Below are 15,294 nucleotides of genomic sequence, written 5' to 3' on the forward strand. Positions count from 1 at the left end.
GTTAATGGTAGAGCTACTTCTGCGAAAGAAGGAATGAATTTGCGGTAAAAATTTGCGAATCCCAAGAAACTTTGAAGTTGCTTACGTGTGCGTGGCGGTTGCCAATCCAACACTGCTTTTACTTTGCCGGGTCCATTTCGATACCTTTGTTTGATATCCGTAACCTAGGTAGTCCAGGGATTCCTTATGGAATTCGCATTTGGAAAGTTTGACATATAGCTTGGCTAGGAGCTTTTTAAGAACTTGTCTGACCAATTTGATGTGTTGTTCCATATTGTCTGAGTAGATAAGAATATCATCTAAGTAGACAAGAACCCCATTGTAGAGATGGGGGTGCAGGGTTTCATTAATTAGTTGCATAAAGACAGCTGGAGCCCCTTGGAGGCCAAAGGCATGACACGGTATTGGAAACTACCCAAGGGGCAATTGAAAGCCGTCTTCCATTCATCACCTTCCTTGATACGGACACGGTAATAGGCTTCCCTTAAATCCAATCTGGTGAAAATTTTGCCTTTTGATAGGTGGTTCAACAAGTCGTGCATAAGTGGCAACGGGTAAGTGTTTTGTATGCAAATCGCATTGATATTTTTGAAGTCAATACATAATCTAAGCGAACCATCTTTCTTTTGTTTAAATAGCACAGGCGCAGCTACAGGTGATTTTGCTGGTTCAATGAACCCTCTGGCTAGGTTAGTGTCAATGTATTTTCTTAGTTCAGACATTTCTGCTGGCGTCATTGAGTACATTTTGGGTTTTGGTAATTTTGCCCCTGGGTGCAATTCAATTGCGCAATCAGTTTGCCGGTGGGGGGGTAAGAGGTTACATTCATCCTCGCTAAAAACATCTGATAAATCCATGTATGCTTTAGGGATGCGGGGTTCTTTAGGAGATGGCTTGGACATGGTGGTTGTTGGTTCCATCTGGTGGTCATTTTGGGTAAGGGTTTTTTTTGTTGGGGGGGGATTTGGTCTAAGGGTCCGAAGGTCCATATAATTTTCCTGAATCCATCCTCCCATTTAATTGTGGGTTCCCATTTGTCCAACCAAGCTAAACCCAGGATGATGGATTCTGACATTTTAGGAATTACTATGAATCTTATAAGTTCATGATGGGCACCAATTTCTAAGCGAACCAGTTGTGTGACTCGGGTTGCTGGAACGCCACCAATCAAGGTTCCATCTACTTGGTGGAATTTAATTGGGTGCTTCAAGGGAAATGTTTTTATACGGAGTTGGGCGACTGTGGAGGTTGAAATCAGGCATCTGGTGCATCCTGTGTCCACAATAGCGTCTAAAAGTTTTTTGGCTCCTCCCCCTGGAATTATTAAGTTTACTTTGATGGCAAAAGGAGGAATAGGTGCACTCACCATTGGGTCGTTTTCTGGTTGGGTTGAGTCGTCGGCAGGCGAATTGGACGATGGAAGGTCAGTGAGGAGGTCTGTGGCTTGCCTCGCGAAGCGACTGGTATTAGGATTCTTTCGAGGGGGGTTGCGTGGTCGGGTAGCAGTTGGTGGTCGATACTGTGGGAGGGGTGTTGGGGCTAGGCAAACTGACGCCCGATGACCTAGTTTCCCACAACGGTAGCATTTGATTATTGTTGAAGGTTGAAAGGTGGAGGGTGTGGTTGGTCTGGAGGGGGAGGATCTTGTAGGTGGTCTTTGTGGAGCTGTAGTTGGTGATTGGCTTTGGAGGGGTTGCGTGGTCGGGTAGCAGTTGGTGGTCGATACTGTGGGAGGGTGTTGGGGCTAGGCAAACTGACGCCCGATGACCTAGTTTCCTAGCGGTAGCATTTGATTATTGTTGAAGGTTGAAAGGTGGAGGGTGTGGTTGGTCTGGAGGGGGAGGATCTTGTAGGTGGTCTTTGTGGAGCTGTAGTTGGTGATTGGCTTTGGAGGGGGTTGAATTCTCTGTCCAGAGCAATGGACAAGTTGTACCAGGCATTCAGTTGTTCTGGGATTCCTCTGGTGGAGCAGGCTTTTCTGATGTTTTGATCAATCGTCTTTGAAGTAATGAAGAACAATGGCTTCTGGCCAATGTCTAAGATTGCCAGCAACTCTTCTGAAATCCCATACAAATTGTTTGAGCGGCTTGTTGCCCTGTTTCATTGTTTTTAAGGTGGTTTCACATTCTGCAATTAGGTCATCATCTTGAAACCGGTTGCGAAGCAGTGTTATAAATTGTGAACATTATTCAGTTCTGGTGCATGTTCATTGTATAGCTGTGCTATCCACTCTGAAGCTAGCCCCACATTCATTCCATCTGAGATGGCGTTGATTAGGCTTCTTTCTGATGGGTATAGATGTCTATATTGTTCAGCGTAAGCCTCAATTCTGCTGAGAAAGTAAGCCAGGTGGTGTGGATTCCCATCAAAGGTTGGTTTGAAAGGGGGAAGGGTTGGTGGGGGTGCAGGGGTTTAGCTGGCCTGCTTGCGGCTGCAGAGGGATTTGCGGGGGTGGGGCTGCTGCTGTTGTAGCTGGCTGTTGGGCTGCAAAGGGGGGCGGCATTCCCCCTGGCTGCTGAGCAGAAGGTCCTTGAAACGCTTCAGCAGATGAAACAACCATCGGCGTGAGGCCCACAGGAAAGGAAGGGGCTGAACTAGCTGGTTGCCATTGATACTGAATCCACCCTTGTCCCGGATAGAACGCCCACCCAGGCGGGATAGAAGCTGCTGGAGGCAGCGTAGGCCTCTGCTGGCGGGAAAGATCAATTGGAGGGGGGAGTTGCGTTCCCCCCCAAGCTTCTGGTGCTGCCTGAATTCCCTGCCGTTTGAAAGAGGGAGGGGGGGTTCTCTTGCGTTCATCGGAACGGCTTCGAGCTTCAGTAATTTCTCTCTCTCTGGTGGGAGGGAAGGTGAATCTAGGCTGAGCTAAAGGCTCTCGAGGTCTCACCTCCAGCCGCTCAAAAGTTTCAGGGAGGTCTAATAGAGACTGGGATTTCAGGGGGTTTCTCAGGTCCCAATCCAGGGACTCTCCCGATTCTCCAGGTTTTATTGCCCTCCAGTGAGGTTGAGAAGAGGGAGGGGGCTCTCCATTCCCCCCCGGGGAAATGTTTTCTCCCGACTGGCAGCTCACCCATGAATCAGAGTCCTTGGGGCGTGCTCCAAGCGGACAAGCAGGCTCTTCCTTTTCGGGGCTTCGGGTCCTGTCGTCAGATGGGAAATAGGTGACTTCTATTAAATCGTTAGAATCCTGTTTCGTGGCTCCTTCTACGCTTTCAACTTGCTGCTCTTCCATCTTCACTGGGTCTTTGCACCGCTGTGGAGGTTGCGGAGACTGGGGCCCAGCACCCCTCTAACGGGCCCCCTCTGAGAGAAGGAGAGGGTACCGTTAGCAAAAGAAAGTTTTTAGAGTTTTGGGAATAATGTCAAGGTTCCAGAAATACCTCTTCTGCGTAAAAGAAACTCAGAGGCATTTTTTCTTTTTCTCAGAGTCCTTTACTAGCATGAGGAGACTGGCACACGATGAGTGCAATTCCCAAAACTGAAGTTCCGGATTCGTTTCCCCAGTTATACAACCCCCCCTAGTCCCACCCCCCTGACCCCTCTGATGATCACACGGTCCCACGTTCTTCCAGTTCATTCGAGTAACTTCTTGCCACTCTTCCTGCAGACGTGAACACCATCCGACCTTGACCCTTTGAAGAATGTTACCATACCCCTCAACCCCCGCTCCTCCCCTCAGGATAAAAATGTGGCAGCGTCTGGAAACCTAAAGTTTAATATGGTTTCCAGGCCTGACACCTTCCTTCCTTCCTTCCTTCCTTCCCCTCTTTCTTTCTTTCTTCCTCCCTCCCTTTCTTTCTCTTTCTTTCTTTCTCTCTCTCTCCCTCCTTCCTTCCCTCTCTCTCTCCCCCTTTCTTTCTCTCGCTCTCGCTCTTTCTCTTTCTCACCCTCCCTCCTTTCTTTCTTTCTCTCTCTCTCTTCCTCCCTCCCTCCCTCCCTCTTTCTCTCTTTCTTTCTCTTTCTCCCTTTCTTTCTTTCTTTCCCTCTTTCTCTCTCCCTCCCTTCTTTCTTTTTCTTTCTCTCTCTCCCTCCCTCCTTTCTTTCTCTCTCCTCCTTCCTTCCTTCCTTCCTCTCTCTCCTCCTTCTTTCTTTCTTTCTCTCTCTCTCTCCTCCTTCTTTCTTTCTTTCCCTTCTTCTTTCTCTCTTTCTCTCTCTCTCTCTCTCTCTTTCTCCCTCCCTCTCTCTATGCAGAAGGACCGAACCTTGGCCACACCAAGCCAAAAGCCTGCAGTCCTTTGGCACATCGGGACTTGGGGTGAGCAGTAGCTTCCCCAACCTGGCGCTCCCCATGTACGGAGCGGGGGAGAGAGCCCACCCCATGCCCAAGATCCCACCCATCAGGAAGGAGCAGGAGGGGGGCTCTGCTCTTCCCCAGTCCCCTGCCCCTTGCCCCCCCAACCCTTCCGCAACTCAGCTTTTCTTGCACAAGCAAGAAGTTCTATCCCCATGAAAGCGCTCTCAGAGTTGGCGCTTCTCTCAGCTGCACCCGCCGCCCCCACTGGCTCCTTTTGCACAGCTCCCTTCCCCAGTTTCCTGGGTCAGGGGAGGGAGAGGTAGGCGGGGGGGGTCTCCCGCCTGCTTTCCTCCGGGATGCTGCCCGCCTTCCTCCCTCCCTCTCCTCGGGGGCCGGTGCCAGCCAGTACCTGCCACTGAGAAGGATCCAGTCTTTGAGGCTCCATTCCGGCACCAGCCACCACAGGCTGCAGATGGAAGTGGCGAAGAGAGCTGGGAAGAAGACCAAGCCCAGGGCCAGAGTCTGCCACATCCCAATGGGCCTCCGGCTTGGCTCTGCTCTGCCCAGCCTCCAGGAGCTCCTGGAGCCTTTCACTCGGCACTCCCCCACAGTGGGGCAAGAGGCAGGGACACCCTCTGGAGCCAGATGCTCCCCGCAGCCCAACACCTGCCTTGCCCCACCCTGGCCGGCTGTTTGAGCGAAGGGAAGAAACACTGTGTGCACCTCCTGGATCAGCGCAGCCCCCATGGGCCCCCCTCCCCGGAAACCCCCTGACCCTTCGGAAGGGCAGCCTCCGCTTGAGCGTCACCTCATGATGGTGCACTTGCCCATCACGTCGGCTCCGGCGTAGCAAGCGACCTCCGGCTAAGGAGCAAGAGAGCAAGGCAGAGAAAAAGCAAGGAAGGCGGCTTGGGTGTGTGGCTCCTTTAAGACTTGTGGACTTCAACTCCCAGAGTTCCTCAGCTAGCAAAGCTCTGGGAGTTGATTGGTCCGCAAGTCTTAAAGGAGGCAAGTTTGAAGATGCCTGGAAGCGATGGGGCAGCAGCAGTGGTCGGGCGGCAGGGCAGCGGTGGCGGTGGGGGCGGCGGGGCAGCAACAAACATGGCGGCTGGGGTGAGTGACCGGGAACCAGTTTGGGGGCGTGGCCAGCCATCTTTTACTACCGGTTCTGCGAAGTACTAAATATTTTTACAACCGGTTCTCCCGAACCGGTGAGAACCAGTAGCAACCCACCACTGCATGGCTTGTTTGTTTAGAAAATGCAATATTCTTTATAATGAATAAATTACAATAATGCAATATTTATCAATATTACTTTTTTCAGCTGAAGGTTGAAGTGAAACAAGAATGTTTAAAGCACAATGATCTGAAATTATATTCCATCTCTAAGCCCAAAGACAAAGTTTGGAAGCATCTGCCAAATCAATAAAAATAGAACTGCATAGATTTCAATTGAAATAAACAAAGTTCAAGATCATATTTTTTGCTTCCTACTCGTCTGATACTAGTTTTCTTTCAGGTAAGAAAAAGTTTAAATGTTTCTTTCTACTTGATAGTGTAAAGCTAAATTTAGTAGTAACCATATTCTTTTGTTGTTCTTTTAAGAAAAGACTGATCATGAAGTTTTGTAATTACAATCAGGGTGTGGATTTTTTGGGGGGGGGGTTTGTTTTTTTTTTGTTTTTTTGATGAGAAAAAAGCTGATGAGAATAAAAGGCTAGTTGAGGTTCTTTGTGATCATGTGTTAAGAATCTGATACAACGAATAATAAATTCTGAAGTAACTTCTGATTTCACTGGAAATAGGGAGAGGGAACTTTGAAAAGTAACTCATTTCTTTTTATTTCAGGTTTTCTTTATTGAGTATAATTTTATTTTGTATTTATGAGGTTTTAAAGAAGGTGTAGATATCATATCAACTAAGAGGAATTCTCAAAAACCTATATGTCAGGTGTGAAGGATCCGATATGAAGATACAAATTAACTGATGTATAGCTAAAATTAATTTTCTCTACTAACAATTAGTTCCTGGTTAGAACTAGATAAGGGCTAACAGCATTCAAAGAGGGAGGCGGTTGGATTTAGTTCACCTGTGAACTTATGTAGCAATTCTAAACTGATGCTTCTTTTAAGTCCTTTTAACTCCTCCCCTGACTCTGGCTCTATCCTACACTATAAGATGGAGAAGACTGAAATGAAAATGGCCATGCAATAGTTTAGTTACTTTTGAGACAGAAAAATACCTGAAGTTGGTCAACTGAGTTTCAAAAGAGGACACGAAAAACATTATCACTGTGTTGCAAGTAAAAAGTTTTAATAATGGATAAAAGAAAGCTAGATGTTGCTGTATATTATTCTGATTGTACACATTTGAACAAGCCAGAATCTATGATATGAATGGCATATTAACAAGCAATGGATGAAATGGTCCATGGTTATTCATCAATGCCTACTCATTAATTCAGGGCTGCCAACCTAATGGCCCGTGGGCTGGATGTGTCACGCGCTGGCCACACCCATGCCCAGTTTAGCAAAGGGGAAAAAAGTCCCGATACGTAACGTGATGCTACCATGACGATGAGAGTTTGACAGCCCTGCATTAGACCAACAGGCAGAATTGAAGTAGTGGGAAACAACATGCTGTACAACAGCCATTAAACTACGTTGGTTTTCTAACATGTGAACTCCATTAGTATTTGCTGCCATGAATTTCGCACTGTCAGATATATCAACAAAACATATTTTTCACTTTCCCATATAAAAATACTTACAGTGTAAATTAAGCAATGCCTTAGTAAATATACATAGGAAGACATTCAAGTCATTCATATACAAGGGTCACCTTGATAACAAGCATACATTGGAAATAGCCCATTGATTCAACACTCATGGGATTCTGCATAAATTCAATAAGCAAATTTCTTTGCCCATAAACTTTGTTGCTTTGAGATGACAGGAAAGAGAGCCATTTGCTTAATTAGAATGGTTAAGCTTTGACCTTTATATAAGCACCACCCTTCTGCAGATGTTAAAGCATTTTACAAGCATTAATTAGTTGAATATGCGAACACTGGAAGCTTCCTTATTTCGGGTTAGATTAATTGTCTATCTAGTCTATTACTCTGAATGTGCACACACACCCTAACAGACATTTATGCATGGATGGGGAACATATGATCCTTCAGATATTGTTTGACAGCAGTTCCCATCACTCACCACTATTGATCATGCTGGCAAAGTTGGTAAGCATAAGTTCAAAAGTAGAATGCCAACATGTTACCCATTCCTAATCTAGAAGTTTGTTCGACTCTATGAATTGGTTTATAAATGAACACAACTGGAATAATAATATTATGCAGTCTAAAATTGCTGGGGAAAATGTAATCATTTTGTTTAATTCAAAATGAAAACTCATTCTTTTAAGAAACAGTTCAAGAGACAAAAACAATTTAGGTCAAGCTATCAAGGGAATTATTGTGAAAGCTACAATGAAGACACTTCACATGTACAGATCATTTAAAGTATTGATCTTTGGCAGTCCGTTTCAAACTTTACTTGTTCTGTTAAGTAAAGTGGGATCAAAAATAAAGAATATCCTTTTAATTTAATTCCATCTGAGAATTAATACAAGCTGTGGACATTCCACGAGAAAGTGAGGAGTAAAAAAAATAATTGGGTGGGGACTCAGCGACATACTCATTGTTCTTCCATTTAATGCCATCTCTCCAAAATGCTTCAATGGTGCTTTTCTACTCATGCAAGATTAACATTTTCCACTATTTACATTTATTGTAATTTGGTTTTCAGGCATTCTAAGATCATGTATAAACCTCCCCAATCAATAACCTTCCTTTATAATTCTAAATAAACAATGTCAAAGAAAAGCTGTCTGCCATCGGAAGAACCATTTAGGCCTAAAACATAATCAATGGGTGTCATTAGAAAATAAATATATTGTCAATTTCAACAAAGTAGTTATATTTTCTTATAAAATTCAGAAATGCGGCTTTCAGATTTACATCTCAGAAGCACCATATTTCAAGAGAGACATTTAAGTCATCGTTATTTTTTTTATCTTGTCAAAGAACCTGGGCAAGTCTAACTGATCCATCTTATTGAAACCAATTTTAAATAACTGTTAAGTTCTCCTGTTTGAGTCAATTGTACAGAACACATGGGCACTTGCTATTTAGCAAATCAGCCAAATTTTGCCAACTCAGAATAAACTTTTCAAGGAGATTCCCTTGAAAAGCTGAATTTCTTCAGCTGAAATTCCATTCCAGATTGATGACCCAAAATTCATGGATTTTAAATTCATATACCCCATCCAAATTTATTCAATATTTTCTCATAAGATGCAAACACTCTATCATAAAATGAGAACACCACAAATGAGAACACCACAACGATGTTAGATATGTGTAATGTTCTTTACATATACAAAGTTTAATATTGAACATGATGCTTCCTGATCATATTTGGCTGTCAGATTTCTCTTGGCTTTTGATTAGCATACAAATAACATTTATTTCTGCATTCCTAAAAAGAAATTCATTGCACTGTACAGCTGTGCACCACTAAGTGACCAATATGTTTTCTAATTCTTATGATGGGCATGATGAAGAGTTAAAAATAATGTTTTTTTCTAGTTTAGGGGGAATAAATTTATTGTGATTGAAGCAAGAATCTGATAACTTTTAAGTAAGTTATCTGTACTCAAAATTAGTATTTAGGTAAATTAGTATTAAATTTCTAATAACATGCTATAATCCCAAGAATATTTTTTTCCAACAATAATTCCCCAGAAAGACTTAAAGGGCACTTTTATTATCTAGGAAGTTCAGTGTTTCCCCAGGTTCATTTAAACAGATTGATTATTAAGTAATAATTTCCTTTCCTTTAGTTATGTTTTTCAGAGAAAGCAAAATTTGGACTGCAGACCATTTGCTCTGTGATAATTGAGCAGACTATGATGGGAGGATCCTACAGGGAAGTGTTATAAAAACTGAATTCACAAACTGAATTGTTTGTGAATATATATACACAAACAAATAACAAGATGTCCTCGCGGTATAAATGAATATAAAATTAGTAAACACTTGGTCACTGTGAGCCCATTAGGAAAGAAAAGATTGAAATCCCATTTGCCAGAAATCTCCAGAGGTCCTGGAGGACAGTGCAAATCCAGTGCTATAGATATTCTTTGGCAACCTATACTCTTTCTATTTTTTCCTTGTGATAATGATGGTATGGAGCCAAAGGAAAATCTGGGTAACAATCCTTCTCCAAATGCTAGTGTTACAAAAATCCCTGTTCCTGAATCAGAAAAAAACTCTATGATTTTTATTTTAGCAGAGATCCCTCACCAACAAACAGGAATCTGGGAGTGAAATACTGATTGAGATTATGATGCTGAAATGTATGGGATTATTTTTCCTATGAAAATTGCTTCCTTAATATTCTCCATTATGAAGCATAAATATTTAATAGAGAAAAAAGAGATATTTGTAACTTAAGATCCTAGCTACTAAGTAATCTATTTCTGTGTTCTTTTTACCATTCATTCACGCTGGTCTGCAAACTATTTCTGTAAAACAAAAGACAGATAGTACATTTTAGAAATTTGGTGCTGGAATATCATTTTATTCTAACTAGTACTGTGCTGAACCATAAATCTCTCCCACTCTGTGGACATCTTTCTAGTCACAGTCTTCAATTTATTTCAAAAGTCTATTTACTTCACCATGCTTCTAGTTTTAGAATGCCACTGAATCTGTTCCTAGAGACTTTTACATTTAAAGGAAAAATTAAGGATTATAAATGTATCTAACTGGATTTTCAGTCATGTCAGCATAATGAAAGTAGATGAGTATGTTGAAATTCAGTTGGAAATAGATACAATTGCCAGCTGTAGAATAATTTACAATAGAAGCTAGTATAGAATATAAAGTTGTCTTTGCTGTGTGTTAGATTTGTATGTATAATATTCTCATCCCCATTCTGCTCTTTTCTTTAATATGTTCTTTTTGTATATTGCTCAAAACTGGAAAGAGAACCATGGAAACAATCATCCAAGCAGTTGTAGATCCCAACCTCATTTCATTTCAATAGGATTTAACAAAAACAATATTCCCTTTCAAACAGCATTAAATGAAGCAAAAAGTATTGTGCTGAAGCTGTGTCCGGTGGACACCACCATATCAGACAGATCCAAAATCCATGTATTTGATTTGATACTGCTAATGTCAGTGAAACTTAGTTTTGGTAAATAGAATAGACTTGCACAGATTTTTCATCAAGACCGAATCTGAAATCAGAAAATAAGAAACAGTGAGGAACTAAAACTAAAACAGATTTGTTCGTGTCTAGGGTAATGATATTTACTTTTAGATTAGATGCATATAATGTAGCCCAAAGGGTTATGGAATAAACTTTGAGGATAAATAGATGATTACATCAGCATCTTTAAATCCAAAATGCTAAAGTTTTTTTTAATTGATTTTCTATTAAATATATATTTTAGTGTTTTATAAACATCATGTTGTCTGGGTATTTAATTTGCTGAACAATAAAATTACAAATTAATCTCCACCCCTTTTTTCCAACCATTGGTAAAATAAATTCTATGTTTCATAATATTCATTTTGAATCCATTTCTGCACAATCTAGTATCTTCTTAACTATTTCTTCATCTCGCATTTTCAAATACTGGAAAAATGAAGATATACCATGAGACAAATGCTAAAGTTTCTGGTTGAAAACTTGGGGAGGTAATACTGAGAGAATGCTAGGCTGGACTGCGTATTTCCAGATTATTTAGAATATCTGCAACTGGCATTTTCATGGCAACCTCCAAATCTACTTTTATCTTTATTTATAAAGATTTCTTTGTGTCCTTGAAAATTAAAGTACTGAACACCCACACCATTTCCACTAAATCTTCATAATATTTCAGCCACAACAAATATCAGCTGGAATGATTTGGTATCAAAAAGCATTTTTAGGCTTGTTGCACCTTTTAATTCATGATCCTATTTATGAGACATGAAACCCTTGGAGTATCTATAAGGACCTCAGCGCATTAACCAAAGTCAAAGTTTCAACTCATTACATATTTAAGGCAACTTTTCTCCAAAGAGTTCAATGTAATATATATGCTTTTCTTTACTTTTTTTTTCTCTTCCCAAATTGGTGCCATATTTATGAGATAAGTTAGCTTGAAAAACTAGTAAAAAGTTACCTATTTAGGTTGCCTTATCATTCCTGATCCAACACTTTGACCTAGTGATGGTGGATGGCATCAAAGCCAGTGCACTACTTCAGTCGTTATTATTAAATTGATTGGAACAACTTTCTAAAACGGAATCTTGCAAATATGATCTTCATAATTGAAATTGGAACATATGTGTGACATTGGAAATTGTTCCTATATTATAGTTATCTGATATAAAGGCAGCCTGTGAAAAGAAAAGTTTGTAGCTGTTGCCATGTACAAAATGCATCAGAATTAAACTGTCCTGATGCAACTTCAGATTCTGAAATTCCTTGCTTGTCAAAATATTGGCTCTTTTCATGGAATATTTTTAAAGTAGTAATTCATCATTACCAGAAATTGAAATATGTAGATCGCATGAGATGAATGATATATGTGGTCTCTGAAATAATAACTTGAATGGCCTGTTCTTTTAAAATGGTGGATTGTCATGCAATATATTTCTAATCTTAAAATTTGATTTAACAAAACAACAAAAATATCCTTGGATCTCTCAGAGTTGGGCCATTAATCCATATGATTTTAGCCTGTTTTATTATTGTACTTCAGTCTGAAATTTATAAATTTGATTACATTGGTTAGTGCATTCATCTTGAATAGATGAAATTCATTAACTTACTAAGATTTATGGATAGTTTATTTATTAAATAGTGAAAATAAGCATTATAAAACATTGGAATATTGATAATTCCATTTGTATGTACAAAAGAAAAAAACAAGGATTTTCAAAAATTTTGGTCATATTTAAATATTTTTATTATTATACATTGTTGTGTAGTTTCCTTTTTCCATATGAAATCTAGTGTTCCTGATTTTCCTGTAAATCAACAATAAATAGTCTAGTGGTTTTGAAATGTCCTGGAATTATATTATATTTCTTCTTTTACTACAGTTCTATTACTGTTTATTTTTTTAGTGTGTATGATTGTCTATTATTGCATGAAGTAGTAAAAGAAAGCTATGGCAAAACCTACAAAGTCTAGAAGGTGCCTCTATTTATTTATTTAATGTACTATTGTCCATTCTGATTAGAAGCAGTCTTACTCCAGGAGAACGATATAAATCTTTTACTTAACAAGCTTTTGCTATTTATTATCCGAAGTATCCTTGGATCTTTTTCAGGCAAAGTATGCATTCTGTCACTTTTCATGAAGCTATTTAACTGTTTTTAATCCAATATGGTGATTAATTCTTGAGAAATGTAACACATTAGGATCTAACAACTAAGGTTGACAGTTGTTAGCATATTGTCCACTGTTATGCATAGATCATTTGAATGTCTTGATGGCCCTAAGGAGGAGGTGGTGAAACATTTTCCAAAAACCTGAAAGTAGCTTATGGAAACTGCACATCTAGACAGGGAAGATTGTCCTTTCAAAGTCAATGGCTATTTGTCCTAGTTCTACATCCACTAAACAAAAGATGTGCATTTGTGATTAGTCTGGTTTATAGAACTGCCTTTCAGCTCTGTAGATATTTACAAAGGGATATTCAGATTTATTTACACAGAGAGAGAGTTTAATAAAAAAGATTAATCAACTGGCTTAGCCCTTGAAATTGTTAATAAGACAGATCAACCCCTTTAAGCCTATTGTGCCTTCCGATTGCCATTTTGGCTGGGAATTCTGCAAGGAGTTCAGCAAACACCTTGGACAGTTCTGGATTGGGACAAGGTCCCCTATCCCATGCCATCTGAAAGATAATGTATAATTTTTCTACAACACTGCAAATAATTGCTGGGGATGTGGCATTCTGGAACCTAACTGTATTTCACAATCTTTAAACCGATATGTGGAACAAAAGGGAAGCTGAAGAAAAAGTCACTAAGTAATTTTCCCCTTCTGATCCTGGAGAGCAGGGCAAATGCCTTTCTGTATAATGCAGATCCCTGAACAGCTATTTCTCAGCTGCCATTTTATGTTGCTATACCTTCCATGGCAATTATATCAAATCACACTGGCATTACAAAGATTTGTGGCCCTCTCATCCTTTCACATCATTGACAGCTCCAGGGATGCATCTGACGTTTTCAGTAGCCTCACTGCCTGTGGTGAGAGAAATGCATACTGCTAAATTTTTATTCTAGAATTCAAGCTGCTTTCCCTCAGTCTTGGGCTCTGTGGTTTTTAATTTCTCCCTGCCTCATACATTGTATCGGAATCACCAGCCAATATTGTTAAACTGTCAGGTGGTCTACGCTGCCTCTGAATTTTATCGGTAGAAATAAATACTATGGCATTAAAGAGAGAGGGGGAAATGACAGAAATGATGTCTCTTGGTTGAATTTGACAAAAGGAGATGCAAAGGAAAATCTTCGCAAACTTTAACATGATTTTTTAAAAAACTAACAAAAATAATAATAATAAAAGGTTGGAAGAGAATATTCAGGGTGATTTATTGCACATACAGAAAGGGATGCCAGCCTGCTTCCCAAACTTGAACTGAGTTCAAGGGAAAGAGAATTTAAAATCCCAGAAAGAAGAAATATTTCCAAATTAATGGCATTGCCCGAATGCCTTGGCTCTTTGCACCCCACCAGGAAGGTTTATTATTTTCTGGTAAAATGTTGCTAGAATGAGGAGTGGTATTCAGTGATGCGTCAGAGCTGCTCTTTGAAGACATTAAAAAGCTGAATGCACAACAAAGAACAGATGTTCCAGCATGCTTTATTTATGCACCCATCAGCAATCTTCCAATGACCACAAAACACAGGCTTTCTTTCTTTCTTTTTTTCCTGAACACTGCACAATATTATTTTCTGGTCAACCTTATTCTATATCTAATTTTTCCTCATGGCTGAAGAGAATAGCATTGTATGTGTGGAGGGGTGTGTGTATGTGTGTATGTTTAAAAGTCAGTGTTCATCGAAAGAGGCTTCCATAGAACGGTAAAACAGGTGTGGATTCTACAATTAGATCATACTGGGGGGAGCATAAGAGGCAGAGAAAGAGAGTCATACAGAGGGTAATAATGGTGGTGAATTTTTCACAGTAAATGCTGCACCATAGCGACCGGCAACAATGAAGAATAAGAGGTATTAGTATTAGGGTGATTATTTTTAGTTTATGGACTCATTTGATTGAACACTGCCATAAGGCACCGTTAACGTGTGTGCAGTGCTCGCCAGCTGTAGAAAACACACTTGTTTTACTGGCGCTTAGCAGAGAATCTCATTGCTTCCACCCCCTCAGTTTGCAATTGGAACAAAAAGTAGTGATTAGAAAGTAGGCTGGGATGCAGATGCAACTATATGATAGACTAAAGGCCTGGTAGGTTTTATGAAAGCCTCGTCTGGATGCACACTTTTCAAATCATTCTATTTATCTCCATTTTGTATTTGTTGGTAGGAGGATTTTTTATTACTATTTTTTTAAAGATAAAATTAAAGAGCAATGAAAGGAGAAAGAGAAAAGCATCATATGTACTGTATAGCTAATACGATAACATGAAAATGCTTGATAGAAAGCTTTTGAATTTGTGCTCTATCGGCTTTAGTGATGTGCAATAAGCCAGACAATGGTTGGGATGAGTTTATTTTTAATACAATTAATTGTCAGAAGTATTTCAGCCAAGCATGTAGCAGGTACATTATCACTCTTCTGCTAAAAATCATTGAAAGTATGATTTTTATACTCTCTGTTAATGATCCACTGGTTCAAAAGAGAATGTAGCACTGATGAAGCATCCTAGAATTAATAAAGAAAATAAGCCTGATTTCATATTTTATTAATATGTAAACTGGAGATTATATTTAAATGGAAAAATGTATCGATTTTATTTGCCATATC

The sequence above is a fragment of the Ahaetulla prasina genome, chromosome 4 (genome assembly GCF_028640845.1).
Source record: "Ahaetulla prasina isolate Xishuangbanna chromosome 4, ASM2864084v1, whole genome shotgun sequence".
Taxonomy (NCBI): Eukaryota; Metazoa; Chordata; class Lepidosauria; order Squamata; family Colubridae; genus Ahaetulla; species Ahaetulla prasina.